The sequence below is a fragment of the Pelobates fuscus genome, chromosome 2 (assembly GCF_036172605.1).
Source record: "Pelobates fuscus isolate aPelFus1 chromosome 2, aPelFus1.pri, whole genome shotgun sequence".
NCBI lineage: Eukaryota > Metazoa > Chordata > Amphibia > Anura > Pelobatidae > Pelobates > Pelobates fuscus.
The window spans coordinates 286281198-286304896 of NC_086318.1; the positions used below are offsets into that span (position 1 = coordinate 286281198).

Consider the following 23699-nt stretch of genomic DNA (forward strand, 5'->3'; position numbering starts at 1 on the left):
ACCAGAGTTTGATAATCTACCAACATTAGCCAGATCGCATTCTCTTAATTTCACTTACGGCCATACCAGTCTGAAAATGCCTGATCTCGTCAGATCTCGGAAACCATCCAGACTCGGGTCTGGTTAGTACTTGTATGGGAGACCAACTAGGAACCTCAGGTGCCGTAAGCTTTTGTTTATTTCTTTTTTGCATTATGATGTCATAATCAGACCACTTTTTTCCCTATCCAGAAGCGTCTTGTCTTTTGTCGCAACCAGAGTTTGATATTCTACCAACATTAGCGAGATCGCATTCTCTTAATTTCACTTACGGCCATACCAGTCTGAAAATGCCTGATCTCGTCAGATCTCGGAAGCCATCCAGATTCGGGCCTGGTTAGTACTTGTATGGGAGACCAACTAGGAACCTCAGGTGCCGTAAGCTTTTGTTTATTTCTTTTTTGCATTATGATGTCATAATCAGACCACTTTTTTCCGTATGGGAGACCAACTAGGAACCTCAGGTGCCGTAAGCTTTTGTTTATTTCTTTTTTGCATTATGATGTCATAATCAGACCACTTTTTTCCCTATCCAGAAGCGTCTTGTCTTTTGTCGCAACCAGAGTTTGATATTCTACCAACATTAGCGAGATCGCATTCTCTTAATTTCACTTACGGCCATACTAGTCTGAAAATGCCTGATCTCGTCAGATCTCGGAAGCCATCCAGACTCGGGCCTAGTTAGTACTTGTATGGGAGACCAACTAGGAACCTCAGGTGCCGTAAGCTTTTGTTTATTTCTTTTTTGCATTATGATGTCATAATCAGACCACTTTTTTCCCTATGGGAGACCAACTAGGAACCTCAGGTGCCGTAAGCTTTTGATTATTTCTTTTTTGCATTATGATGTCATAATCAGACCACTTTTTTACCTATCCAGAAGCGTCTTGTCTTTTGTCGCAACCAGAGTTTGATATTCTACCAACATTAGCGAGATCGCATTATCTTAATTTCCCTCACGGCCATACCAGTCTGAAAATGCCAGATCTCGGAAGCCATCCAGACTCGGGCATGGTTAGTACTTGTATGGGAGACCAACTAGGAACCTCAGGTGCCGTAAGCTTTTGTTTATTTCTTTTTTGCATTATGATGTCATAATCAGACCACTTTTTTCCCTATCCAGAAGCGTCTTGTCTTTTGTCGCAACCAGAGTTTGATATTCTACCAACATTAGCGAGATCGCATTCTCTTAATTTCACTTACGGCCATACTAGTCTGAAAATGCCTGATCTCGTCAGATCTCGGAAGCCATCCAGACTCGGGCCTAGTTAGTACTTGTATGGGAGACCAACTAGGAACCTCAGGTGCCGTAAGCTTTTGTTTATTTCTTTTTTGCATTATGATGTCATAATCAGACCACTTTTTTCCCTATGGGAGACCAACTAGGAACCTCAGGTGCCGTAAGCTTTTGTTTATTTCTTTTTTGCATTATGATGTCATAATCAGACCACTTTTTTACCTATCCAGAAGCGTCTTGTCTTTTGTCGCAACCAGAGTTTGATATTCTACCAACATTAGCGAGATCGCATTATCTTAATTTCCCTCACGGCCATACCAGTCTGAAAATGCCAGATCTCGGAAGCCATCCAGACTCGGGCATGGTTAGTACTTGTATGGGAGACCAACTAGGAACCTCAGGTGCCGTAAGCTTTTGTTTATTTCTTTTTTGCATTATGATGTCATAATCAGACCACTTTTTTCCCTATGGGAGACCAACTAGGAACCTCAGGTGCCGTAAGCTTTTGTTTATTTCTTTTTTGCATTATGATGTCATAATCAGACCACTTTTTTACCTATCCAGAAGCGTCTTGTCTTTTGTCGCAACCAGAGTTTGATATTCTACCAACATTAGCGAGATCGCATTATCTTAATTTCCCTCACGGCCATACCAGTCTGAAAATGCCAGATCTCGGAAGCCATCCAGACTCGGGCATGGTTAGTACTTGTATGGGAGACCAACTAGGAACCTCAGGTGCCGTAAGCTTTTGTTTATTTCTTTTTTGCATTATGATGTCATAATCAGACCACTTTTTTCCCTATCCAGAAGCGTCTTGTCTTTTGTCGCAACCAGAGTTTGATATTCTACCAACATTAGCGAGATCGCATTCTCTTAATTTCACTTACGGCCATACCAGTCTGAAAATGCCAGATCTCGGAAGCCATCCAGACTCGGGCCTGGTTAGTACTTGTATGGGAGACCAACTAGGAACCTCAGGTGCCGTAAGCTTTTGTTTATTTCTTTTTTGCATTATGATGTCATAATCAGACTTCTTTTTTCCCTATGGGAGACCAACTAGGATTCTCAGGTGCCGTAAGCTTTTGTTTATTTCTTTTTTGCATTATGATGTCATGATCAGACCACTTTTTTCCCTATCCAGAAGCGTCTTGTCTTTTGTCGCAACCAGAGTTTGATATTCTACCAACATTAGCGAGATCGCATTCTCTTAATTTCACTTAGGGCCATACCAGTCTGAAAATGCCTGATCTCGTCAGATCTCGGAAGCCATCCAGACTTGGGCCTGGTTAGTACTTGTATGGGAGACCAACTAGGAACCTCAGGTGCCGTAAGCTTTTGTTTATTTCTTTTTTGCATTATGATGTCATAATCAGACCACTTTTTTCCCTATCCAGAAGCGTCTTGTCTTTTGTCGCAACCAGAGTTTGATATTCTACCAACATTAGCGAGATCGCATTCTCTTAATTTCCCTTACGGCCATACTAGTCTGAAAATTCCTGATCTCGTCAGATCTCGGAAGCCATCCAGACTTGGGCCTGGTTAGTACTTGTATGGGAGACCAACTAGGAACCTCAGGTGCCGTAAGCTTTTGTTTATTTCTTTTTTGCATTATGATGTCATAATCAGACCACTTTTTTCCCTATCCAGAAGTGTCTTGTCTTTTGTCGCAACCAGAGTTTGATATTCTACCAACATTAGCGAGATCGCATTCTCTTAATTTCACTTACGGCCATACCAGTCTGAAAATGCCTGATCTCATCAGATCTCGGAAGCCATCCAGACTCGGGCCTGGTTAGTACTTGTATGGGAGACCAACTAGGAACCTCAGGTGCCGTAAGCTTTTGTTTATTTCTTTTTTGCATTATGATGTCATAATCAGACCACTTTTTTCCCTATCCAGAAGCGTCTTGTCTTTTGTCGCAACCAGAGTTTGATATTCTACCAACATTAGCGAGATCGCATTCTCTTAATTTCCCTTACTGCCATACCAGTCTGAAAATGCCTGATCTCGTCAGATCTCGGAAGCCATCCAGACTCGGGCCTGGTTAGTACTTGTATGGGAGACCAACTAGGAACCTCAGGTGCCGTAACCTTTTGTTTATTTCTTTTTTGCATTATGATGTCATAATCAGACCACTTTTTTCCTTATCCAGAAGCATCTTGTCTTTTGTCGCAACCAGAGTTTGATATTCTACCAACATTAGCGAGATCGCATTCTCTTAATTTCACTTACGGCCATACCAGTCTGAAAATGCCTGATCTCGTCAGATCTCGGAAGTCATCCAGACTCGGGCCTGGTTAGTACTTGTATGGGAGACCAACTAGGAACCTTAGGTGCCGTAAGCTTTTGTTTATTTCTTTTTTGCATTATGATGTCATAATCAGACCACTTTTTTCCCTATGGGAGACCAACTAGGAACCTCAGGTGCCGTAAGCTTTTGTTTATTTCTTTTTTGCATTATGATGTCATAATCAGACCACTTTTTTCCCAATCCAGAAGCGTCTTGTCTTTTGTCGCAACCAGAGTTTGATATTCTACCAACATTAGCGAGATCGCATTTGCTTAATTTCACTTACGGCCATACCAGTCTGAAAATGCTGGATCTCGTCAGATCTCGGAAGCCCTCCAGACTCGGGCCTGGTTAGTACTTGTATGGGAGACCAACTAGGAACCTCAGGTGCCGTAAGCTTTTGTTTATTTCTTTTTTGCATTATGATGTCATAATCAGACTTCTTTTTTCCCTATGGGAGACCAACTAGGAACCGCAGGTGCCAAAAGCTTTTGTTTATTTCTTTTTTGCATTATGATGTCATAATCAGACCACTTTTTTCCCTATCCAGAAGCGTCTTGTCTTTTGTCGCAACCAGAGTTTGATATTCTACCAACATTAGCGAGATCGCATTCTCTTAATTTCACTTATGGCCATACCAGTCTGAAAATGCCTGATCTCGTCAGATCTCGGAAGCCATCCAGACTCGGGCCTGGTTAGTACTTGTATGGGAGACCAACTAGGAACCTCAGGTGACGTAAGCTTTTGTTTATTTCTTTTTTGCATTATGATGTCATAACCAGACCACTTTTTTCCCTATGGGAGACCAACTAGGAACCTCAGGTGCCGTAAGCTTTTGTTTATTTCTTTTTTGCATTATGATGTCATAATCAGACCACTTTTTTCCCTATCCAGAAGCGTCTTGTCTTTTGTCGCAACCAGAGTTTGATATTCTACCAACATTAGCGAGATCGCATTCTCTTAATTTCACTTACAGCCATACCAGTCTGAAAATGCCCGAACTCGTCACATCTCGGAAGCCATCCAGACTCGGGCCTGGTTAGTACTTGTATGGGAGACCAACTAGGAACCTCAGGTGTTTTAAGCTTTTGTTTATTGCTTTTTTGCATTATGATGTCATAATCAGACCACTTTTTTCCCTATCCAGAAGCGTCTTGTCTTTTGTCGCAACCAGAGTTTGATATTCTACCAACATTAGCGAGATCGCATTCTCTTAATTTCACTTACGGCCATACCAGTCTGAAAATGCCTGATCTCATAGATCTCGGAAGCCATCCAGACTCGTGCCTGGTTAGTACTTGTATGGGAGACCAACTAGGAACCTCAGGTGCCGTAAGCTTTTGTTTATTTCTTTTTTGCATTATGATGTAATAATCAGACCACTTTTTTCCCTATCCAGAAGCGTCTTGTCTTTTGTCGCAACCAGAGTTTGATATTCTACCAACATTAGCGAGATCGCATTCTCTTAATTTCACTTACGGCCATACCAGTCTGAAAATGCCTGATCTCGTCAGATCTTGGAAGCCATACAGACTCGGGCCTGGTTAGTACTTGTATGGGAGACCAACTAGGAACCTCAGGTGCCGTAAGCTTTTGTTTATTTCTTGTTTGCATTATGATGTCATAATCAGACCACTTTTTTCCCTATGGGAGACCAACTAGGAACCTCAGGTGCCGTAAGCTTTTGTTTATTTCTTTTTTGCATTATGATGTCATAATCAGACCACTTTTTTTCCCTATCCAGAAGCGTCTTGTCTTTTGTCGCAACCAGAGTTTGATATTCTACCAACATTAGCGAGATCGCATTCTCTTAATTTCACTTACGGCCATACCAGTCTGAAAATACCTGATCTCATCAGATCTCGGAAGCCATCCAGACTCGGCCCTGATTAGTACTTGTATGGGAGACCAACTAGGAACCTCAGGTGCCGTAAGCTTTTGTTTATTTCTTTTTTGCATTATGATGTCATAATCAGACCACTTTTTTCCCTATCCAGAAGCGTCTTGTCTTTTGTCGCAACCAGAGTTTGATAATCTACCAACATTAGCGAGATCGCATTCTCTTAATTTCACTTACGGCCATACCAGTCTGAAAATGCCTGATCTCGTCAGATCTCGGAAACCATCCAGACTCGGGTCTGGTTAGTACTTGTATGGAAGACCAACTAGGAAACTCAGGTGCCGTAAGCTTTTGTTTATTTCTTTTTTGCATTATGATGTCATAATCAGACCACTTTTTTCCCTATCCAGAAGCATCTTGTCTTTTGTCGCAACCAGAGTTTGATATTCTACCAACATTAACGAGATCGCATTCTCTTAATTTCACTTACGGCGATACCATTCTGAAAATGCCTGATCTCGTCAGATCTCGGAAGCCATCCAGACTTGGGCCTGGTTAGTACTTGTATGGGAGACCAACTAGGAACCTCAGGTGCCGTAAGCTTTTGTTTATTTCTTTTTTGCATTATGATGTCATAATCAGACCACTTTTTTCCCTATGGGAGACCAACTAGGAACCTCAGGTGCCGTAAGCTTTTGTTTATTTCTTTTTTGCATTATGATGTCATAATCAGACCACTTTTTTCCCTGTCCAGAAGCGTCTTGTCTTTTGTCGCAACCAGAGTTTGATATTCTACCAACATTAGCGAGATCGCATTCTCTTAATTTCACTTACAGCCATACCAGTCTGAAAATGCCTGATCTCGTCAAATCTCGGAAGCCATCCAGACTCGGTCCTGGTTAGTACTTGTATGGGAGACCAACTAGGAACCTCAGCTGCCGTAAGCTTTTGTTTATTTCTTTTTTGCATTATGATGTCATAATCAGACCACTTTTTTCCCAATCCAGAAGCGTCTTGTCTTTTGTCGCAACCAGAGTTTGATATTCTACCAACATTAGCGAGATCGCATTCGCTTAATTTCACTTACGGCCATACCAGTCTGAAAATGCCGGATCTCGTCAGATCTCGGAAGCCATCCAGACTTGGGCCTGGTTAGAAATTGTATGGGAGACCAACTAGGAACCTCAGGTGCCGTAAGCTTTTGTTTATTTCTTTTTTGCATTATGATGTCATAATCAGACTTCTTTTTTCCCTATGGGAGACCAACTAGGAACCGCAGGTGCCAAAAGCTTTTGTTTATTTCTTTTTTGCATTATGATGTCATAATCAGACCACTTTTTTCCCTATCCAGAAGCGTCTTGTCTTTTGTCGCAACCAGAGTTTGATATTCTACCAACATTAGCGAGATCGCATTCTCTTAATTTCACTTACGGCCATACCAGTCTGAAAATGCCTGATCTCGTCAGATCTCGGAAGCCATCCAGACTCGGGCCTGGTTAGTACTTGTATGGGAGACCAACTAGGAACCTCAGGTGCCGTAAGCTTTTGTTTATTTCTTTTTTGCATTATGATGTCATAACCAGACCACTTTTTTCCCTATGGGAGACCAACTAGGAACCTCAGGTGCCGTAAGCTTTTGTTTATTTCTTTTTTGCATTATGATGTCATAATCAGACCACTTTTTTCCCTATCCAGAAGCGTCTTGTCTTTTGTCGCAACCAGAGTTTGATATTCTACCAACATTAGCGAGATCGCATTCTCTTAATTTCACTTACGGCCATACCAGTCTGAAAATGCCTGATCTCATAGATCTCGGAAGCCATCCAGACTCGTGCCTGGTTAGTACTTGTATGGGAGACCAACTAGGAACCTCAGGTGCCGTAAGCTTTTGTTTATTTCTTTTTTGCATTATGATGTAATAATCAGACCACTTTTTTCCCTATCCAGAAGCGTCTTGTCTTTTGTCGCAACCAGAGTTTGATATTCTACCAACATTAGCGAGATCGCATTCTCTTAATTTCACTTACGGCCATACCAGTCTGAAAATGCCTGATCTCGTCAGATCTTGGAAGCCATACAGACTCGGGCCTGGTTAGTACTTGTATGGGAGACCAACTAGGAACCTCAGGTGCCGTAAGCTTTTGTTTATTTCTTGTTTGCATTATGATGTCATAATCAGACCACTTTTTTCCCTATGGGAGACCAACTAGGAACCTCAGGTGCCGTAAGCTTTTGTTTATTTCTTTTTTGCATTATGATGTCATAATCAGACCACTTTTTTTCCCTATCCAGAAGCGTCTTGTCTTTTGTCGCAACCAGAGTTTGATATTCTACCAACATTAGCGAGATCGCATTCTCTTAATTTCACTTATGGCCATACCAGTCTGAAAATACCTGATCTCATCAGATCTCGGAAGCCATCCAGACTCGGGTCTGGTTAGTACTTGTATGGGAGACCAACTAGGAACCTCAGGTGCCGTAAGCTTTTGTTTATTTCTTTTTTGCATTATGATGTCATAATCAGACCACTTTTTTCCCTATCCAGAAGCGTCTTGTCTTTTGTCGCAACCAGAGTTTGATATTCTACCAACATTAGCGAGATCGCATTCTCTTAATTTCACTTACGGCCATACCAGTCTGAAAATGCCAGATCTCGGAAGCCATCCAGACTCGGGCCTGGTTAGTACTTGTATGGGAGACCAACTAGGAACCTCAGGTGCTGTAAGCTTTTGTTTATTTATTTTTTGCATTATGATGTCATAATCAGACAACTTTTTTCCCTAAGGGAGACCAACTAGGAACCTCAGGTGCCGTAAGCTTTTGTTTATTTCTTTTTTGCATTATGATGTCATAATCAGACCACTTTTTTCCCTATCCAGAAGCGTCTTGTCTTTTGTCGCAACCAGAGTTTGATATTCTACCAACAGTAGCGAGATTGCATTCTCTTAATTTCACTTACGGCCATACCAGTCTGAAAATGTCAGATCTCGGAAGCCATCCAGACTCGGGCCTGGTTAGTACTTGTATGGGAGACCAACTAGGAACCTCAGGTGCCGTAAGCTTTTGTTTATTTCTTTTTTGCATTATGATGTCATAATCAGACCACTTTTTTCCCTATGGGAGACCAACTAGGAACCTCAGGTGCCGTAAGCTTTTGTTTATTTCTTTTTTTCCATTATGATGTCATAATCAGACCACTTTTTTCCCTATCCAGAAGCGTCTTGTCTTTTGTCGCAACCAGAGTTTGATAATCTACCAACATTAGCGAGATCGCATTCTCTTGATTTCACTTACGGCCATACCGGTCTGAAAATGCCTGATCTCATCAGATCTCGGAAGCCATCCAGACTCGGGCCTGGTTAGTACTTGTATGGGAGACCAACTGGGAACCTCAGGTGCCGTAAGCTTTTGTTTATTTCTTTTTTGCATTATGATGTCATAATCAGACCACTTTTTTCCCTATCCAGAAGCGTATTGTCTTTTGTCGCAACCAGAGTTTGATAATCTACCAACATTAGCGAGATCGCATTCTCTTAATTTCACTTACGGCCATACCAGTCTGAAAATGCCTGATCTCGTCAGATCTCGGAAACCATCCAGACTCGGGTCTGGTTAGTACTTGTATGGGAGACCAACTAGGAACCTCAGGTGCCGTAAGCTTTTGTTTATTTCTTTTTTGCATTATGATGTCATAATCAGACCACTTTTTTCCCTATCCAGAAGCGTCTTGTCTTTTGTCGCAACCAGAGTTTGATATTCTACCAACATTAGCGAGATCGCATTCTCTTAATTTCACTTACGGCCATACCAGTCTGAAAATGCCTGATCTCGTCAGATCTCGGAAGCCATCCAGATTCGGGCCTGGTTAGTACTTGTATGGGAGACCAACTAGGAACCTCAGGTGCCGTAAGCTTTTGTTTATTTCTTTTTTGCATTATGATGTCATAATCAGACCACTTTTTTCCGTATGGGAGACCAACTAGGAACCTCAGGTGCCGTAAGCTTTTGTTTATTTCTTTTTTGCATTATGATGTCATAATCAGACCACTTTTTTCCCTATCCAGAAGCGTCTTGTCTTTTGTCGCAACCAGAGTTTGATATTCTACCAACATTAGCGAGATCGCATTCTCTTAATTTCACTTACGGCCATACTAGTCTGAAAATGCCTGATCTCGTCAGATCTCGGAAGCCATCCAGACTCGGGCCTAGTTAGTACTTGTATGGGAGACCAACTAGGAACCTCAGGTGCCGTAAGCTTTTGTTTATTTCTTTTTTGCATTATGATGTCATAATCAGACCACTTTTTTCCCTATGGGAGACCAACTAGGAACCTCAGGTGCCGTAAGCTTTTGTTTATTTCTTTTTTGCATTATGATGTCATAATCAGACCACTTTTTTACCTATCCAGAAGCGTCTTGTCTTTTGTCGCAACCAGAGTTTGATATTCTACCAACATTAGCGAGATCGCATTATCTTAATTTCCCTCACGGCCATACCAGTCTGAAAATGCCAGATCTCGGAAGCCATCCAGACTCGGGCATGGTTAGTACTTGTATGGGAGACCAACTAGGAACCTCAGGTGCCGTAAGCTTTTGTTTATTTCTTTTTTGCATTATGATGTCATAATCAGACCACTTTTTTCCCTATCCAGAAGCGTCTTGTCTTTTGTCGCAACCAGAGTTTGATATTCTACCAACATTAGCGAGATCGCATTCTCTTAATTTCACTTACGGCCATACTAGTCTGAAAATGCCTGATCTCGTCAGATCTCGGAAGCCATCCAGACTCGGGCCTAGTTAGTACTTGTATGGGAGACCAACTAGGAACCTCAGGTGCCGTAAGCTTTTGTTTATTTCTTTTTTGCATTATGATGTCATAATCAGACCACTTTTTTCCCTATGGGAGACCAACTAGGAACCTCAGGTGCCGTAAGCTTTTGTTTATTTCTTTTTTGCATTATGATGTCATAATCAGACCACTTTTTTACCTATCCAGAAGCGTCTTGTCTTTTGTCGCAACCAGAGTTTGATATTCTACCAACATTAGCGAGATCGCATTATCTTTATTTCCCTCACGGCCATACCAGTCTGAAAATGCCTGATCTCGTCAGATCTCGGAAGTCATCCAGACTCGGGCCTGGTTAGTACTTGTATGGGAGACCAACTAAGAACCTTAGGTGCCGTAAGCTTTTGTTTATTTCTTTTTTGCATTATGATGTCATAATCAGACCACTTTTTTCCCTATGGGAGACCAACTAGGAACCTCAGGTGCCGTAAGCTTTTGTTTATTTCTTTTTTGCATTATGATGTCATAATCAGACCACTTTTTTCCCAATCCAGAAGCGTCTTGTCTTTTGTCGCAACCAGAGTTTGATATTCTACCAACATTAGCGAGATCGCATTTGCTTAATTTCACTTACGGCCATACCAGTCTGAAAATGCCGGATCTCGTCAGATCTCGGAAGCCATCCAGACTCGGGCCTGGTTAGTACTTGTATGGGAGACCAACTAGGAACCTCAGGTGCCGTAAGCTTTTGTTTATTTCTTTTTTGCATTATGATGTCATAATCAGACTTCTTTTTTCCCTATGGGAGACCAACTAGGAACCGCAGGTGCCAAAAGCTTTTGTTTATTTCTTTTTTGCATTATGATGTCATAATCAGACCACTTTTTTCCCTATCCAGAAGCGTCTTGTCTTTTGTCGCAACCAGAGTTTGATATTCTACCAACATTAGCGAGATCGCATTCTCTTAATTTCACTTATGGCCATACCAGTCTGAAAATGCCTGATCTCGTCAGATCTCGGAAGCCATCCAGACTCGGGCCTGGTTAGTACTTGTATGGGAGACCAACTAGGAACCTCAGGTGCCGTAAGCTTTTGTTTATTTCTTTTTTGCATTATGATGTCATAACCAGACCACTTTTTTCCCTATGGGAGACCAACTAGGAACCTCAGGTGCCGTAAGCTTTTGTTTATTTCTTTTTTGCATTATGATGTCATAATCAGACCACTTTTTTCCCTATCCAGAAGCGTCTTGTCTTTTGTCGCAACCAGAGTTTGATATTCTACCAACATTAGCGAGATCGCATTCTCTTAATTTCACTTACAGCCATACCAGTCTGAAAATGCCCGAACTCGTCACATATCGGAAGCCATCCAGACTCGGGCCTGGTTAGTACTTGTATGGGAGACCAACTAGGAACCTCAGGTGTTTTAAGCTTTTGTTTATTTCTTTTTTGCATTATGATGTCATAATCAGACCACTTTTTTCCCTATCCAGAAGCGTCTTGTCTTTTGTCGCAACCAGAGTTTGATATTCTACCAACATTAGCGAGATCGCATTCTCTTAATTTCACTTACGGCCATACTAGTCTGAAAATGCCTGATCTCGTCAGATCTCGGAAGCCATCCAGACTCGGGCCTAGTTAGTACTTGTATGGGAGACCAACTAGGAACCTCAGGTGCCGTAAGCTTTTGTTTATTTCTTTTTTGCATTATGATGTCATAATCAGACCACTTTTTTTCCCTATGGGAGACCAACTAGGAACCTCAGGTGCCGTAAGCTTTTGTTTATTTCTTTTTTGCATTATGATGTCATAATCAGACCACTTTTTTACCTATCCAGAAGCGTCTTGTCTTTTGTCGCAACCAGAGTTTGATATTCTACCAACATTAGCGAGATCGCATTATCTTAATTTCCCTCACGGCCATACCAGTCTGAAAATGCCAGATCTCGGAAGCCATCCAGACTCGGGCATGGTTAGTACTTGTATGGGAGACCAACTAGGAACCTCAGGTGCCGTAAGCTTTTGTTTATTTCTTTTTTGCATTATGATGTCATAATCAGACCACTTTTTTCCCTATGGGAGACCAACTAGGAACCTCAGGTGCCGTAAGCTTTTGTTTATTTCTTTTTTGCATTATGATGTCATAATCAGACCACTTTTTTACCTATCCAGAAGCGTCTTGTCTTTTGTCGCAACCAGAGTTTGATATTCTACCAACATTAGCGAGATCGCATTATCTTAATTTCCCTCACGGCCATACCAGTCTAAAAATGCCAGATCTCGGAAGCCATCCAGACTCGGGCATGGTTAGTACTTGTATGGGAGACCAACTAGGAACCTCAGGTGCCGTAAGCTTTTGTTTATTTCTTTTTTGCATTATGATGTCATAATCAGACCACTTTTTTCCCTATCCAGAAGCGTCTTGTCTTTTGTCGCAACCAGAGTTTGATATTCTACCAACATTAGCGAGATCGCATTCTCGTAATTTCACTTACGGCCATACCAGTCTGAAAATGCCTGATCTCGTCAGATCTCGGAAGCCATCCAGACTCGTGCCTGGTTAGTACTTGTATGGGAGACCAACTAGGAACCTCAGGTGCCGTAAGCTTTTGTTTATTTCTTTTTTGCATTATGATGTCATAATCAGACCACTTTTTTCCCTATGGGAGACCAACTAGGAACCTCAGGTGCCGTAAGCTTTTGTTTATTTCTTTTTTGCATTATGATGTCATAATCAGACCACTTTTTTCCCTATCCAGAAGCGTCTTGTCTTTTGTCGCAACCAGAGTTTGATATTCTACCAACATTAGCGAGATCGCATTATCTTAATTTACCTTACGGCCATACCAGTCTGAAAATGCCAGATCTCGGAAGCCATCCAGACTCGGGCATGGTTAGTACTTGTATGGGAGACCAACTAGGAACCTCAGGTGCCGTAAGCTTTTGTTTATTTCTTTTTTGCATTATGATGTCATAATCAGACCACTTTTTTCCCTATCCAGAAGCGTCTTGTCTTTTGTCGCAACCAGAGTTTGATATTCTACCAACATTAGCGAGATCGCATTCTCGTAATTTCACTTACGGCCATACCAGTCTGAAAATGCCTGATCTCGTCAGATCTCGGAAGCCATCCAGACTCGTGCCTGGTTAGTACTTGTATGGGAGACCAACTAGGAACCTCAGGTGCCGTAAGCTTTTGTTTATTTCTTTTTTGCATTATGATGTCATAATCAGACCACTTTTTTCCCTATGGGAGACCAACTAGGAACCTCAGGTGCCGTAAGCTTTTGTTTATTTCTTTTTTGCATTATGATGTCATAATCAGACCACTTTTTTCCCTATCCAGAAGCGTCTTGTCTTTTGTCGCAACCAGAGTTTGATATTCTACCAACATTAGCGAGATCGCATTATCTTAATTTACCTTACGGCCATACCAGTCTGAAAATGCCAGATCTCGGAAGCCATCCAGACTCGGGCCTGGTTAGTACTTGTATGGGAGACCAACTAGGAACCTCAGGTGCCGTAAGCTTTTGTTTATTTCTTTTTTGCATTATGATGTCATAATCAGACTTCTTTTTTCCCTATGGGAGACCAACTAGGATTCTCAGGTGCCGTAAGCTTTTGTTTATTTCTTTTTTGCATTATGATGTCATAATCAGACCACTTTTTTCCCTATCCAGAAGCGTCTTGTCTTTTGTCGCAACCAGAGTTTGATATTCTACCAACATTAGCGAGATCGCATTCTCTTAATTTCACTTAGGGCCATACCAGTCTGAAAATGCCTGATCTCGTCAGATCTCGGAAGCCATCCAGACTTGGGCCTGGTTAGTACTTGTATGGGAGACCAACTAGGAACCTCAGGTGCCGTAAGCTTTTGTTTATTTCTTTTTTGCATTATGATGTCATAATCAGACCACTTTTTTCCCTATCCAGAAGCGTCTTGTCTTTTGTCGCAACCAGAGTTTGATATTCTACCAACATTAGCGAGATCGCATTCTCTTAATTTCCCTTACGGCCATACTAGTCTGAAAATTCCTGATCTCGTCAGATCTCGGAAGCCATCCAGACTTGGGCCTGGTTAGTACTTGTATGGGAGACCAACTAGGAACCTCAGGTGCCGTAAGCTTTTGTTTATTTCTTTTTTGCATTATGATGTCATAATCAGACCACTTTTTTCCCTATCCAGAAGTGTCTTGTCTTTTGTCGCAACCAGAGTTTGATATTCTACCAACATTAGCGAGATCGCATTCTCTTAATTTCACTTACGGCCATACCAGTCTGAAAATGCCTGATCTCATCAGATCTCGGAAGCCATCCAGACTCGGGCCTGGTTAGTACTTGTATGGGAGACCAACTAAGAACCTTAGGTGCCGTAAGCTTTTGTTTATTTCTTTTTTGCATTATGATGTCATAATCAGACCACTTTTTTCCCTATGGGAGACCAACTAGGAACCTCTGTTGCCGTAAGCTTTTGTTTATTTCTTTTTTGCATTATGATGTCATAATCAGACCACTTTTTTCCCAATCCAGAAGCGTCTTGTCTTTTGTCGCAACCAGAGTTTGATATTCTACCAACATTAGCGAGATCGCATTTGCTTAATTTCACTTACGGCCATACCAGTCTGAAAATGCCGGATCTCGTCAGATCTCGGAAGCCATCCAGACTCGGGCCTGGTTAGTACTTGTATGGGAGACCAACTAGGAACCTCAGGTGCCGTAAGCTTTTGTTTATTTCTTTTTTGCATTATGATGTCATAATCAGACTTCTTTTTTCCCTATGGGAGACCAACTAGGAACCGCAGGTGCCAAAAGCTTTTGTTTATTTCTTTTTTGCATTATGATGTCATAATCAGACCACTTTTTTCCCTATCCAGAAGCGTCTTGTCTTTTGTCGCAACCAGAGTTTGATATTCTACCAACATTAGCGAGATCGCATTCTCTTAATTTCACTTATGGCCATACCAGTCTGAAAATGCCTGATCTCGTCAGATCTCGGAAGCCATCCAGACTCGGGCCTGGTTAGTACTTGTATGGGAGACCAACTAGGAACCTCAGGTGCCGTAAGCTTTTGTTTATTTCATTTTTGCATTATGATGTCATAACCAGACCACTTTTTTCCCTATGGGAGACCAACTAGGAACCTCAGGTGCCGTAAGCTTTTGTTTATTTCTTTTTTGCATTATGATGTCATAATCAGACCACTTTTTTCCCTATCCAGAAGCGTCTTGTCTTTTGTCGCAACCAGAGTTTGATATTCTACCAACATTAGCGAGATCGCATTCTCTTAATTTCACTTACAGCCATACCAGTCTGAAAATGCCCGAACTCGTCACATCTCGGAAGCCATCCAGACTCGGGCCTGGTTAGTACTTGTATGGGAGACCAACTAGGAACCTCAGGTGTTTTAAGCTTTTGTTTATTGCTTTTTTGCATTATGATGTCATAATCAGACCACTTTTTTCCCTATCCAGAAGCGTCTTGTCTTTTGTCGCAACCAGAGTTTGATATTCTACCAACATTAGCGAGATCGCATTCTCTTAATTTCACTTACGGCCATACCAGTCTGAAAATGCCTGATCTCATAGATCTCGGAAGCCATCCAGACTCGTGCCTGGTTAGTACTTGTATGGGAGACCAACTAGGAACCTCAGGTGCCGTAAGCTTTTGTTTATTTCTTTTTTGCATTATGATGTAATAATCAGACCACTTTTTTCCCTATCCAGAAGCGTCTTGTCTTTTGTCGCAACCAGAGTTTGATATTCTACCAACATTAGCGAGATCGCATTCTCTTAATTTCACTTACGGCCATACCAGTCTGAAAATGCCTGATCTCGTCAGATCTTGGAAGCCATACAGACTCGGGCCTGGTTAGTACTTGTATGGGAGACCAACTAGGAACCTCAGGTGCCGTAAGCTTTTGTTTATTTCTTGTTTGCATTATGATGTCATAATCAGACCACTTTTTTCCCTATGGGAGACCAACTAGGAACCTCAGGTGCCGTAAGCTTTTGTTTATTTCTTTTTTGCATTATGATGTCATAATCAGACCACTTTTTTTCCCTATCCAGAAGCGTCTTGTCTTTTGTCGCAACCAGAGTTTGATATTCTACCAACATTAGCGAGATCGCATTCTCTTAATTTCACTTACGGCCATACCAGTCTGAAAATACCTGATCTCATCAGATCTCGGAAGCCATCCAGACTCGGCCCTGGTTAGTACTTGTATGGGAGACCAACTAGGAACCTCAGGTGCCGTAAGCTTTTGTTTATTTCTTTTTTGCATTATGATGTCATAATCAGACCACTTTTTTCCCTATCCAGAAGCGTCTTGTCTTTTGTCGCAACCAGAGTTTGATAATCTACCAACATTAGCGAGATCGCATTCTCTTAATTTCACTTACGGCCATACCAGTCTGAAAATGCCTGATCTCGTCAGATCTTGGAAACCATCCAGACTCGGGTCTGGTTAGTACTTGTATGGAAGACCAACTAGGAACCTCAGGTGCCGTAAGCTTTTGTTTATTTCTTTTTTGCATTATGATGTCATAATCAGACCACTTTTTTCCCTATCCAGAAGCATCTTGTCTTTTGTCGCAACCAGAGTTTGATATTCTACCAACATTAACGAGATCGCATTCTCTTAATTTCACTTACGGCGATACCATTCTGAAAATGCCTGATCTCGTCAGATCTCGGAAGCCATCCAGACTTGGGCCTGGTTAGTACTTGTATGGGAGACCAACTAGGAACCTCAGGTGCCGTAAGCTTTTGTTTATTTCTTTTTTGCATTATGATGTCATAATCAGACCACTTTTTTCCCTATGGGAGACCAACTAGGAACCTCAGGTGCCGTAAGCTTTTGTTTATTTCTTTTTTGCATTATGATGTCATAATCAGACCACTTTTTTCCCTGTCCAGAAGCGTCTTGTCTTTTGTCGCAACCAGAGTTTGATATTCTACCAACATTAGCGAGATCGCATTCTCTTAATTTCACTTACAGCCATACCAGTCTGAAAATGCCTGATCTCGTCAGATCTCGGAAGCCATCCAGACTCGGTCCTGGTTAGTACTTGTATGGGAGACCAACTAGGAACCTCAGCTGCCGTAAGCTTTTGTTTATTTCTTTTTTGCATTATGATGTCATAATCAGACCACTTTTTTCCCAATCCAGAAGCGTCTTGTCTTTTGTCGCAACCAGAGTTTGATATTCTACCAACATTAGCGAGATCGCATTCGCTTAATTTCACTTACGGCCATACCAGTCTGAAAATGCCGGATCTCGTCAGATCTCGGAAGCCATCCAGACTTGGGCCTGGTTAGTACTTGTATGGGAGACCAACTAGGAACCTCAGGTGCCGTAAGCTTTTGTTTATTTCTTTTTTGCATTATGATGTCATAATCAGACTTCTTTTTTCCCTATGGGAGACCAACTAGGAACCGCAGGTGCCAAAAGCTTTTGTTTATTTCTTTTTTGCATTATGATGTCATAATCAGACCACTTTTTTCCCTATCCAGAAGCGTCTTGTCTTTTGTCGCAACCAGAGTTTGATATTCTACCAACATTAGCGAGATCGCATTCTCTTAATTTCACTTACGGCCATACCAGTCTGAAAATGCCTGATCTCGTCAGATCTCGGAAGCCATCCAGACTCGGGCCTGGTTAGTACTTGTATGGGAGACCAACTAGGAACCTCAGGTGCCGTAAGCTTTTGTTTATTTCTTTTTTGCATTATGATGTCATAACCAGACCACTTTTTTCCCTATGGGAGACCAACTAGGAACCTCAGGTGCCGTAAGCTTTTGTTTATTTCTTTTTTGCATTATGATGTCATAATCAGACCACTTTTTTCCCTATCCAGAAGCGACTTGTCTTTTGTCGCAACCAGAGTTTGATATTCTACCAACATTAGCGAGATCGCATTCTCTTAATTTCTCTTACGGCCATACCAGTCTGAAAATGCCTGATCTCATCAGATCTCGGAAGCCATCCAGACTCGGGCCTGGTTAGTACTTGTATGGGAGACCAACTAGGAACCTCAGGTGCCGTAAGCTTTTGTTTATTTCTTTTTTGCATTATGATGTCATAATCAGACCACTTTTTTCCCTATCCAGAAGCGTCTTGTCTTTTGTCGCAACCAGAGTTTGATATTCTACCAACATTAGCGAGATCGCATTCTCTTAATTTCTCTTACGGCCATACCAGTCTGAAAATGCCTGATCTCGTCAGATCTCGGAAGCCATCCAGACTCGGGTCTGGTTAGTACTTGTATGGGAGACCAACTAGGAACCTCAGGTGCCGTAAGCTTTTGCTTATTTCTTTTTTGCATTATGATGTCATAATCAGACCACTTTTTTCCCTATCCAGAAGCGTCTTGTCTTTTGTCGCAACCAGAGTTTGATATTCTACCAACATTAGCAAGATCGCATTCTCTTAATTTCACTTACGGCCATACCAGTCTGAAAATGCCAGATCTCGGAAGCCATCCAGACTCGGGCCTGGTTAGTACTTGTATGGGAGACCAACTAGAAACCTCAGGTGCCGTAAGCTTTTGTTTATTTCTTTTTTGAATTATGATGTCATAATCAGACCACTTTTTTCCCTATCCAGAAGCATCTTGTCTTTTGTCGCAACCAGAGTTTGATATTCTACCAACATTAGCGAGATCGCATTCTCTTAATTTCACTTACGGCCATACCAGTCTGAAAAGGCCTGATCTCGTCAGATCTCGGAAGCCATCCAGACTCGGGCCTGGTTAGTACTTGTATGGGAGACCAACTAGGAACCTCAGGTGCCGTAAGCTTTTGTTTATTTTTTTTTTGCATTATGATGTCATAATCAGACCACTTTTTTCCCTATGGGAGACCAACTAGGAACCTCAGGTGCCGTAAGCTTTTGTTTATTTCTTTTTTGCATTATGATGTCATAATCAGACCACTTTTTTCCCTATGGGAGACCAACTAGGAACCTCAGGTGCCGTAAGCTTTTGTTTATTTCTTTTTTGCATTATGATGTCATAATCAGACCACTTTTTTCCCTATCCAGAAGCGTCTTGTCTTTTGTCGCAACCAGAGTAAAGCTTACGGCACCTGAGGTTCCTAGTTGGTCTCCCATAGGGAAAAAAGTGGTCTGATTATGACATCATAATGCAAAAAAGAAATAAACAAATGCTTCCGAGATCTGACGAGATCAGGCATTTTCAGACTGGTATGGCCGTAAATGAAATTAAGAGAATGCGATCTCGCTAATGTTGGTAGAATATCAAACTCTGGTTGCGACAAAAAACAAGACGCTTCTGGATAGGGAAAAAAGTGGTCTGATTATGACATCATAATGCAAAAAAGAAATAAACAAAAGCTTACGGCACCTGAGGTTCGTAGTTGGTCTCCCATACAAGTACAAACCAGGCCCAAGTCTGGATGGCTTCTGAGATCTGACAAGATCAGGCATTTTCAGACTGGTATGGCCGTAAATGAAATTAAGAGAATGCGATCTCGCTAATGTTGGTAGAATATCAAACTCTGGTTGCGACAAAAGACAAGACGCTTCTGGATAGGGAAAAAAGTGGTCTGATTATGACATCATAATGCAAAAAAGAAATAAACAAAAGCTTACGGCACCTGAGGTTCCTAGTTGGTCTCCCATAGGGAAAAAAGTGGTCTGATTATGACATCATAATGCAAAAAAGAAATAAACAAAAGTGTACGGCACCTGAGGTTCCTAGTTGGACTCCCATACAAGTACTAACCAGGCCCGAGTCTGGATGGCTTCCGAGATCTGACGAGATCAGGCATTTTCAGACTGGTATGGCCGTAAGTGAAATTATGAGAATGCGATCTCACTAATGTTGGTAGAATATCAAACTCTGGTTGCGACAAAAGACAAGACGCTTCTGGATAGGGAAAAAAGTGGTCTGATTATGACATCATAATGCAAAAAAGAAATAAACAAAAGCTTACAGCACCTGAGGTTCCTAGTTGGTCTCCCATACAAGTACTAACCAGGCCCGAGTCTGGATGGCTTCCGAGATCTGATGAGATCAGGCATTTTCAGACTGGTATGGCCGTAAGTGAAATTAAGAGAATGCGATCTCACTAATGTTGGAAGAATATCAAACTCTGGTTGCGACAAAAGACAAGACGCTTCTGGATAGGGAAAAAAGTGGTCTGATTATGATATCATAATGCAAAAAAGAAATAAACAAAAGCTTACGGCACCTGAGGTTCCTAGTTGGTCTCCCATACAAGTACTAACCAGGCCCGAGTCTGTATGTCTTCCGAGATCTGACGAGATCAGGCATTTTCAGACTGGTATGGCCGTAAGTGAAATTAAGAGAATGCGATCTCGCTAATGTTGGTAGAATATCAAACTCTGGTTGCGACAAAAGACAAGACGCTTCTGGATAGGGAAAAAAGTGGTCTGATTATGACATCATAATGCAAAAAAGAAATAAACAAAAGCTTACGGCACCTGAGGTTCCTAGTTGGTCTCCCATAGGGAAAAAAGTGGTCTGATTATGACATCATAAGGCAAAAAAGAAATAAACAAAAGCTTACGGCACCTGAGGTTCCTAGTTGGTCACCCATAGGGAAAAAAGTGGTCTGATTATGACATCATAATGCAAAAAATAAATAAACAAAAGCTTGCGGCACCTGAGGTTCCTAGTTGGTCTCCCATACAAGTACTAACCAGGCCTGAGTCTGGATGGCTTCCGAGATCTGACGAGATCAGGCATTTTCAGACTGGAATGGGCGTAAATGAAATTAAGAGAATGCGATCTCGCTAATGTTGGTAGAATATCAAACTCTGGTTGCGACAAAAGACAAGACGCTTCTGGATAGGGAAAAAAGTGGTCTGATTATAACATCATAATGCAAAAAATAAATAAACAAAAGCTTACGGCACCTGAGGTTCCTAGTTGGTCTCCCATACAAGTACTAACCAGACCCGAGTCTGGATGGCTTCCGAGATCTGACGAGATCAGGCATTTTCAGACTGGTATGGCCGTAAGGGAAATTAAGAGAATGCGATCTCGCTAATGTTGGTAGAATATCGAACTCTGGTTGCGACAAAAGACAAGACGCTTCTGGATAGGGAAAAAAGTGGTCTGATTATGACATCATAATGCAAAAAAGAAATAAACAAAAGCTTACGGCACCTGAGGTTCCTAGTTGGTCTCCCATACAAGTACTAACCAGACCCGAGACTGGATGGCTTCCGAGATCTGACGAGATCAGGCATTTTCAGACTGGTATAGCCGTAAGTGAAATTAAGAGAATGCGATCTCGCTAATGTTGGTAGAATATCAAACTCTGGTTGCGACAAAAGACAAGACGCTTCTGGATAGGAAAAAATTGTGGTCTGATTATGACATCATAATGCAAAAAAGAAATAAACAAAAGCTTACGGCACCTGAGGTTCCTAGTTGGTCTCCCATACAAGTACTAACCAGGCCCGAGTCTGGATGGCTTCCGAGATCTGACGAGATCAGGCATTTTCAGACTAGTATGGCCGTAAGTGAAATTAAGAGAATGTGATCTCGCTAATGTTGGTAGAATATCAAACTCTGGTTGCGACAAAAGACAAGACGCTTCTGGATAGGGAAAAAAGTGGTCTGATTATGACATCATAATGCAAAAAAGAAATAAACAAAAGCTTACGGCATCTGAGGTTCCTAGTTAGTCTCCCATACAAATACTAACCAGGCCAGAGTCTGGATGGCTTCCGAGATCTGACGAGATCAGGCATTTTCAGACTGGTATAGCCGTAAGTGAAATTAAGAGAATGCGATCTCGCTAATGTTGGTAGAATATCAAACTCTGGTTGCGACAAAAGACAAGACGCTTCTGGATAGGGAAAAAAGTGGTCTGATTATGACATCATAATGAAAAAAAGAAATAAACAAAAGCTTACGGCACCTGAGGTTCCTAGTTGGTCTCCCATAGGGAAAAAAGTGGTCTGATTATGACATCATAATGCAAAAAAGAAATAAACAAAAGCTTACGGCACCTGAGGTTCCTAGTTGGTCTCCCATACAAGTACTAACCAGGCCCGAGTCTGGATGGCTTCCGACATCTGACAAGATCAGGCATTTTCAGACTGGTATGGCCGTAAGTGAAATTGAGAGAATGCGATCTCGCTAATGTTGGTAGAATATCAAACTCTGGTTGCGACAAAAGACAAGACGCTTCTGGATAGGGAAAAAAGTGGTCTGATTATGACATCATAATGCAAAAAAGAAATAAACAAAAGCTTACGGCACCTGAGGTTCCTAGTTGGTCTCCCATACAAGTACTAACCAGACCCGAGTCTGGATGGCTTCCGAGATCTGACGAGATCAGGCATTTTCAGACTGGTATGGCCGTAAGGGAAATTAAGAGAATGCGATCTCGCTAATGTTGGTAGAATATCGAACTCTAGTTGCGACAAAAGACAAGACGCTTCTGGATAGGGAAAAAAGTGGTCTGATTATGACATCATAATGCAAAAAAGAAATAAACAACAGCTTACGGCACCTGAGGTTCCTAGTTGGTCTCCCATACAAGTACTAACCAGACCCGAGTCTGGATGGCTTCCGAGATCTGACGAGATCAGGCATTTTCAGACTGGTATGGCCGTAAGGGAAATTAAGAGAATGCGATCTCGCTAATGTTGGTAGAATATCAAACTCTGGTTGCGACAAAAGACAAGACGCTTCTGGATAGGGAAAAAAGTGGTCTGATTATGACATCATAATGAAAAAAGAAATAAACAAAAGCTTACGGCACCTGAGGTTCCTAGTTGGTCTCGCATACAAATACTAACCAGGCCCGAGTCTGGATGGCTTCCGAGATCTGGCATTTTCAGACTGGTATAGCCGTAAGTGAAATTAAGAGAATGCGATCTCGCTAATGTTGGTAGAATATCAAACTCTGGTTGCGACAAAAGACAAGACGCTTCTGGATAGGGAAAAAAGTGGTCTGATTATGACATCATAATGAAAAAAAGAAATAAACAAAAGCTTACGGCACCTGAGGTTCCTAGTTGGTCTCCCATAGGGAAAAAAGTGGTCTGATTATGACATCATAATGCAAAAAAGAAATAAACAAAAGCTTACGGCACCTGAGGTTCCTAGTTGGTCTCCCATACAAGTACTAACCAGGCCCGAGTCTGGATGGCTTCCGACATCTGACGAGATCAGGCATTTTCAGACTGGTATGGCCGTAAGTGAAATTGAGAGAATGCGATCTCGCTAATGTTGGTAGAATATCAAACTCTGGTTGCGACAAAAGACAAGACGCTTCTGGATAGGGAAAAAAGTGGTCTGATTATGACATCATAATGCAAAAAAGAAATAAACAAAAGCTTACGGCACCTGAGGTTCCTAGTTGGTCTCCCATACAAGTACTAACCAGACCCGAGTCTGGATGACTTCCGAAATCTGACGAGATCAAGCATTTTCAGACTGGTATGGCCGTAAGGGAAATTAAGAGAATGCGATCTCGCTAATGTTGGTAGAATATCAAAC

General features: G+C 41.7%; 60 pseudogenes; 48 read left to right on the forward strand and 12 right to left on the reverse strand.

The window, feature by feature from the left end:
* The first annotated feature begins 52 nt into the window (after window positions 1–52).
* Window positions 53–171, forward strand: LOC134595623 (5S ribosomal RNA; annotated as a pseudogene).
* Window positions 172–305: 134 nt separating this feature from the next.
* Window positions 306–424, forward strand: LOC134595537 (5S ribosomal RNA; annotated as a pseudogene).
* A 225-nt stretch (window positions 425–649) lies between these two features.
* LOC134597619 (5S ribosomal RNA) lies at window positions 650–768 on the forward strand (annotated as a pseudogene).
* Window positions 769–1236: 468 nt separating this feature from the next.
* LOC134597620 (5S ribosomal RNA) lies at window positions 1237–1355 on the forward strand (annotated as a pseudogene).
* A 1136-nt stretch (window positions 1356–2491) lies between these two features.
* Window positions 2492–2610, forward strand: LOC134595359 (5S ribosomal RNA; annotated as a pseudogene).
* Window positions 2611–2744: 134 nt separating this feature from the next.
* Window positions 2745–2863, forward strand: LOC134595531 (5S ribosomal RNA; annotated as a pseudogene).
* A 134-nt stretch (window positions 2864–2997) lies between these two features.
* Window positions 2998–3116, forward strand: LOC134595785 (5S ribosomal RNA; annotated as a pseudogene).
* A 134-nt stretch (window positions 3117–3250) lies between these two features.
* Window positions 3251–3369, forward strand: LOC134588537 (5S ribosomal RNA; annotated as a pseudogene).
* A 134-nt stretch (window positions 3370–3503) lies between these two features.
* LOC134594777 (5S ribosomal RNA) lies at window positions 3504–3622 on the forward strand (annotated as a pseudogene).
* A 225-nt stretch (window positions 3623–3847) lies between these two features.
* Window positions 3848–3966, forward strand: LOC134588223 (5S ribosomal RNA; annotated as a pseudogene).
* Window positions 3967–4191: 225 nt separating this feature from the next.
* LOC134597510 (5S ribosomal RNA) lies at window positions 4192–4310 on the forward strand (annotated as a pseudogene).
* A 478-nt stretch (window positions 4311–4788) lies between these two features.
* On the forward strand, window positions 4789–4906 carry LOC134588671 (5S ribosomal RNA; annotated as a pseudogene).
* Window positions 4907–5040: 134 nt separating this feature from the next.
* LOC134594995 (5S ribosomal RNA) lies at window positions 5041–5159 on the forward strand (annotated as a pseudogene).
* A 226-nt stretch (window positions 5160–5385) lies between these two features.
* On the forward strand, window positions 5386–5504 carry LOC134594229 (5S ribosomal RNA; annotated as a pseudogene).
* Window positions 5505–5638: 134 nt separating this feature from the next.
* Window positions 5639–5757, forward strand: LOC134597368 (5S ribosomal RNA; annotated as a pseudogene).
* A 134-nt stretch (window positions 5758–5891) lies between these two features.
* Window positions 5892–6010, forward strand: LOC134597830 (5S ribosomal RNA; annotated as a pseudogene).
* Window positions 6011–6488: 478 nt separating this feature from the next.
* On the forward strand, window positions 6489–6607 carry LOC134589005 (5S ribosomal RNA; annotated as a pseudogene).
* A 225-nt stretch (window positions 6608–6832) lies between these two features.
* LOC134590091 (5S ribosomal RNA) lies at window positions 6833–6951 on the forward strand (annotated as a pseudogene).
* A 225-nt stretch (window positions 6952–7176) lies between these two features.
* LOC134588672 (5S ribosomal RNA) lies at window positions 7177–7294 on the forward strand (annotated as a pseudogene).
* Window positions 7295–7428: 134 nt separating this feature from the next.
* LOC134594996 (5S ribosomal RNA) lies at window positions 7429–7547 on the forward strand (annotated as a pseudogene).
* A 226-nt stretch (window positions 7548–7773) lies between these two features.
* LOC134595087 (5S ribosomal RNA) lies at window positions 7774–7892 on the forward strand (annotated as a pseudogene).
* An 803-nt stretch (window positions 7893–8695) lies between these two features.
* On the forward strand, window positions 8696–8814 carry LOC134597442 (5S ribosomal RNA; annotated as a pseudogene).
* Window positions 8815–8948: 134 nt separating this feature from the next.
* On the forward strand, window positions 8949–9067 carry LOC134595624 (5S ribosomal RNA; annotated as a pseudogene).
* A 134-nt stretch (window positions 9068–9201) lies between these two features.
* Window positions 9202–9320, forward strand: LOC134595539 (5S ribosomal RNA; annotated as a pseudogene).
* A 225-nt stretch (window positions 9321–9545) lies between these two features.
* Window positions 9546–9664, forward strand: LOC134597621 (5S ribosomal RNA; annotated as a pseudogene).
* Window positions 9665–10132: 468 nt separating this feature from the next.
* Window positions 10133–10251, forward strand: LOC134597622 (5S ribosomal RNA; annotated as a pseudogene).
* A 225-nt stretch (window positions 10252–10476) lies between these two features.
* Window positions 10477–10595, forward strand: LOC134598034 (5S ribosomal RNA; annotated as a pseudogene).
* Window positions 10596–10820: 225 nt separating this feature from the next.
* Window positions 10821–10939, forward strand: LOC134595386 (5S ribosomal RNA; annotated as a pseudogene).
* Window positions 10940–11164: 225 nt separating this feature from the next.
* LOC134594858 (5S ribosomal RNA) lies at window positions 11165–11283 on the forward strand (annotated as a pseudogene).
* A 478-nt stretch (window positions 11284–11761) lies between these two features.
* Window positions 11762–11880, forward strand: LOC134597623 (5S ribosomal RNA; annotated as a pseudogene).
* Window positions 11881–12683: 803 nt separating this feature from the next.
* On the forward strand, window positions 12684–12802 carry LOC134597327 (5S ribosomal RNA; annotated as a pseudogene).
* Window positions 12803–13270: 468 nt separating this feature from the next.
* Window positions 13271–13389, forward strand: LOC134597328 (5S ribosomal RNA; annotated as a pseudogene).
* A 559-nt stretch (window positions 13390–13948) lies between these two features.
* On the forward strand, window positions 13949–14067 carry LOC134595360 (5S ribosomal RNA; annotated as a pseudogene).
* Window positions 14068–14201: 134 nt separating this feature from the next.
* LOC134595532 (5S ribosomal RNA) lies at window positions 14202–14320 on the forward strand (annotated as a pseudogene).
* A 134-nt stretch (window positions 14321–14454) lies between these two features.
* Window positions 14455–14573, forward strand: LOC134595384 (5S ribosomal RNA; annotated as a pseudogene).
* Window positions 14574–14798: 225 nt separating this feature from the next.
* On the forward strand, window positions 14799–14917 carry LOC134595387 (5S ribosomal RNA; annotated as a pseudogene).
* Window positions 14918–15142: 225 nt separating this feature from the next.
* Window positions 15143–15261, forward strand: LOC134594859 (5S ribosomal RNA; annotated as a pseudogene).
* A 478-nt stretch (window positions 15262–15739) lies between these two features.
* On the forward strand, window positions 15740–15857 carry LOC134588673 (5S ribosomal RNA; annotated as a pseudogene).
* Window positions 15858–15991: 134 nt separating this feature from the next.
* Window positions 15992–16110, forward strand: LOC134594997 (5S ribosomal RNA; annotated as a pseudogene).
* Window positions 16111–16336: 226 nt separating this feature from the next.
* On the forward strand, window positions 16337–16455 carry LOC134594941 (5S ribosomal RNA; annotated as a pseudogene).
* Window positions 16456–16589: 134 nt separating this feature from the next.
* LOC134588148 (5S ribosomal RNA) lies at window positions 16590–16708 on the forward strand (annotated as a pseudogene).
* A 134-nt stretch (window positions 16709–16842) lies between these two features.
* On the forward strand, window positions 16843–16961 carry LOC134597831 (5S ribosomal RNA; annotated as a pseudogene).
* A 225-nt stretch (window positions 16962–17186) lies between these two features.
* Window positions 17187–17305, forward strand: LOC134589116 (5S ribosomal RNA; annotated as a pseudogene).
* A 134-nt stretch (window positions 17306–17439) lies between these two features.
* Window positions 17440–17558, forward strand: LOC134594769 (5S ribosomal RNA; annotated as a pseudogene).
* Window positions 17559–17783: 225 nt separating this feature from the next.
* On the forward strand, window positions 17784–17902 carry LOC134590102 (5S ribosomal RNA; annotated as a pseudogene).
* A 225-nt stretch (window positions 17903–18127) lies between these two features.
* Window positions 18128–18246, forward strand: LOC134595197 (5S ribosomal RNA; annotated as a pseudogene).
* Window positions 18247–18380: 134 nt separating this feature from the next.
* Window positions 18381–18499, forward strand: LOC134595727 (5S ribosomal RNA; annotated as a pseudogene).
* Window positions 18500–18876: 377 nt separating this feature from the next.
* LOC134595793 (5S ribosomal RNA) lies at window positions 18877–18995 on the forward strand (annotated as a pseudogene).
* Window positions 18996–19547: 552 nt separating this feature from the next.
* On the reverse strand, window positions 19548–19666 carry LOC134598154 (5S ribosomal RNA; annotated as a pseudogene).
* A 225-nt stretch (window positions 19667–19891) lies between these two features.
* LOC134588059 (5S ribosomal RNA) lies at window positions 19892–20010 on the reverse strand (annotated as a pseudogene).
* A 134-nt stretch (window positions 20011–20144) lies between these two features.
* On the reverse strand, window positions 20145–20263 carry LOC134588967 (5S ribosomal RNA; annotated as a pseudogene).
* A 134-nt stretch (window positions 20264–20397) lies between these two features.
* Window positions 20398–20516, reverse strand: LOC134588616 (5S ribosomal RNA; annotated as a pseudogene).
* A 569-nt stretch (window positions 20517–21085) lies between these two features.
* On the reverse strand, window positions 21086–21204 carry LOC134596628 (5S ribosomal RNA; annotated as a pseudogene).
* Window positions 21205–21338: 134 nt separating this feature from the next.
* LOC134598022 (5S ribosomal RNA) lies at window positions 21339–21457 on the reverse strand (annotated as a pseudogene).
* Window positions 21458–21592: 135 nt separating this feature from the next.
* On the reverse strand, window positions 21593–21711 carry LOC134595430 (5S ribosomal RNA; annotated as a pseudogene).
* Window positions 21712–22189: 478 nt separating this feature from the next.
* Window positions 22190–22308, reverse strand: LOC134588171 (5S ribosomal RNA; annotated as a pseudogene).
* Window positions 22309–22442: 134 nt separating this feature from the next.
* LOC134596629 (5S ribosomal RNA) lies at window positions 22443–22561 on the reverse strand (annotated as a pseudogene).
* A 134-nt stretch (window positions 22562–22695) lies between these two features.
* On the reverse strand, window positions 22696–22814 carry LOC134596630 (5S ribosomal RNA; annotated as a pseudogene).
* Window positions 22815–23281: 467 nt separating this feature from the next.
* Window positions 23282–23400, reverse strand: LOC134597199 (5S ribosomal RNA; annotated as a pseudogene).
* Window positions 23401–23534: 134 nt separating this feature from the next.
* LOC134587952 (5S ribosomal RNA) lies at window positions 23535–23653 on the reverse strand (annotated as a pseudogene).
* Window positions 23654–23699: the final 46 nt, after the last annotated feature.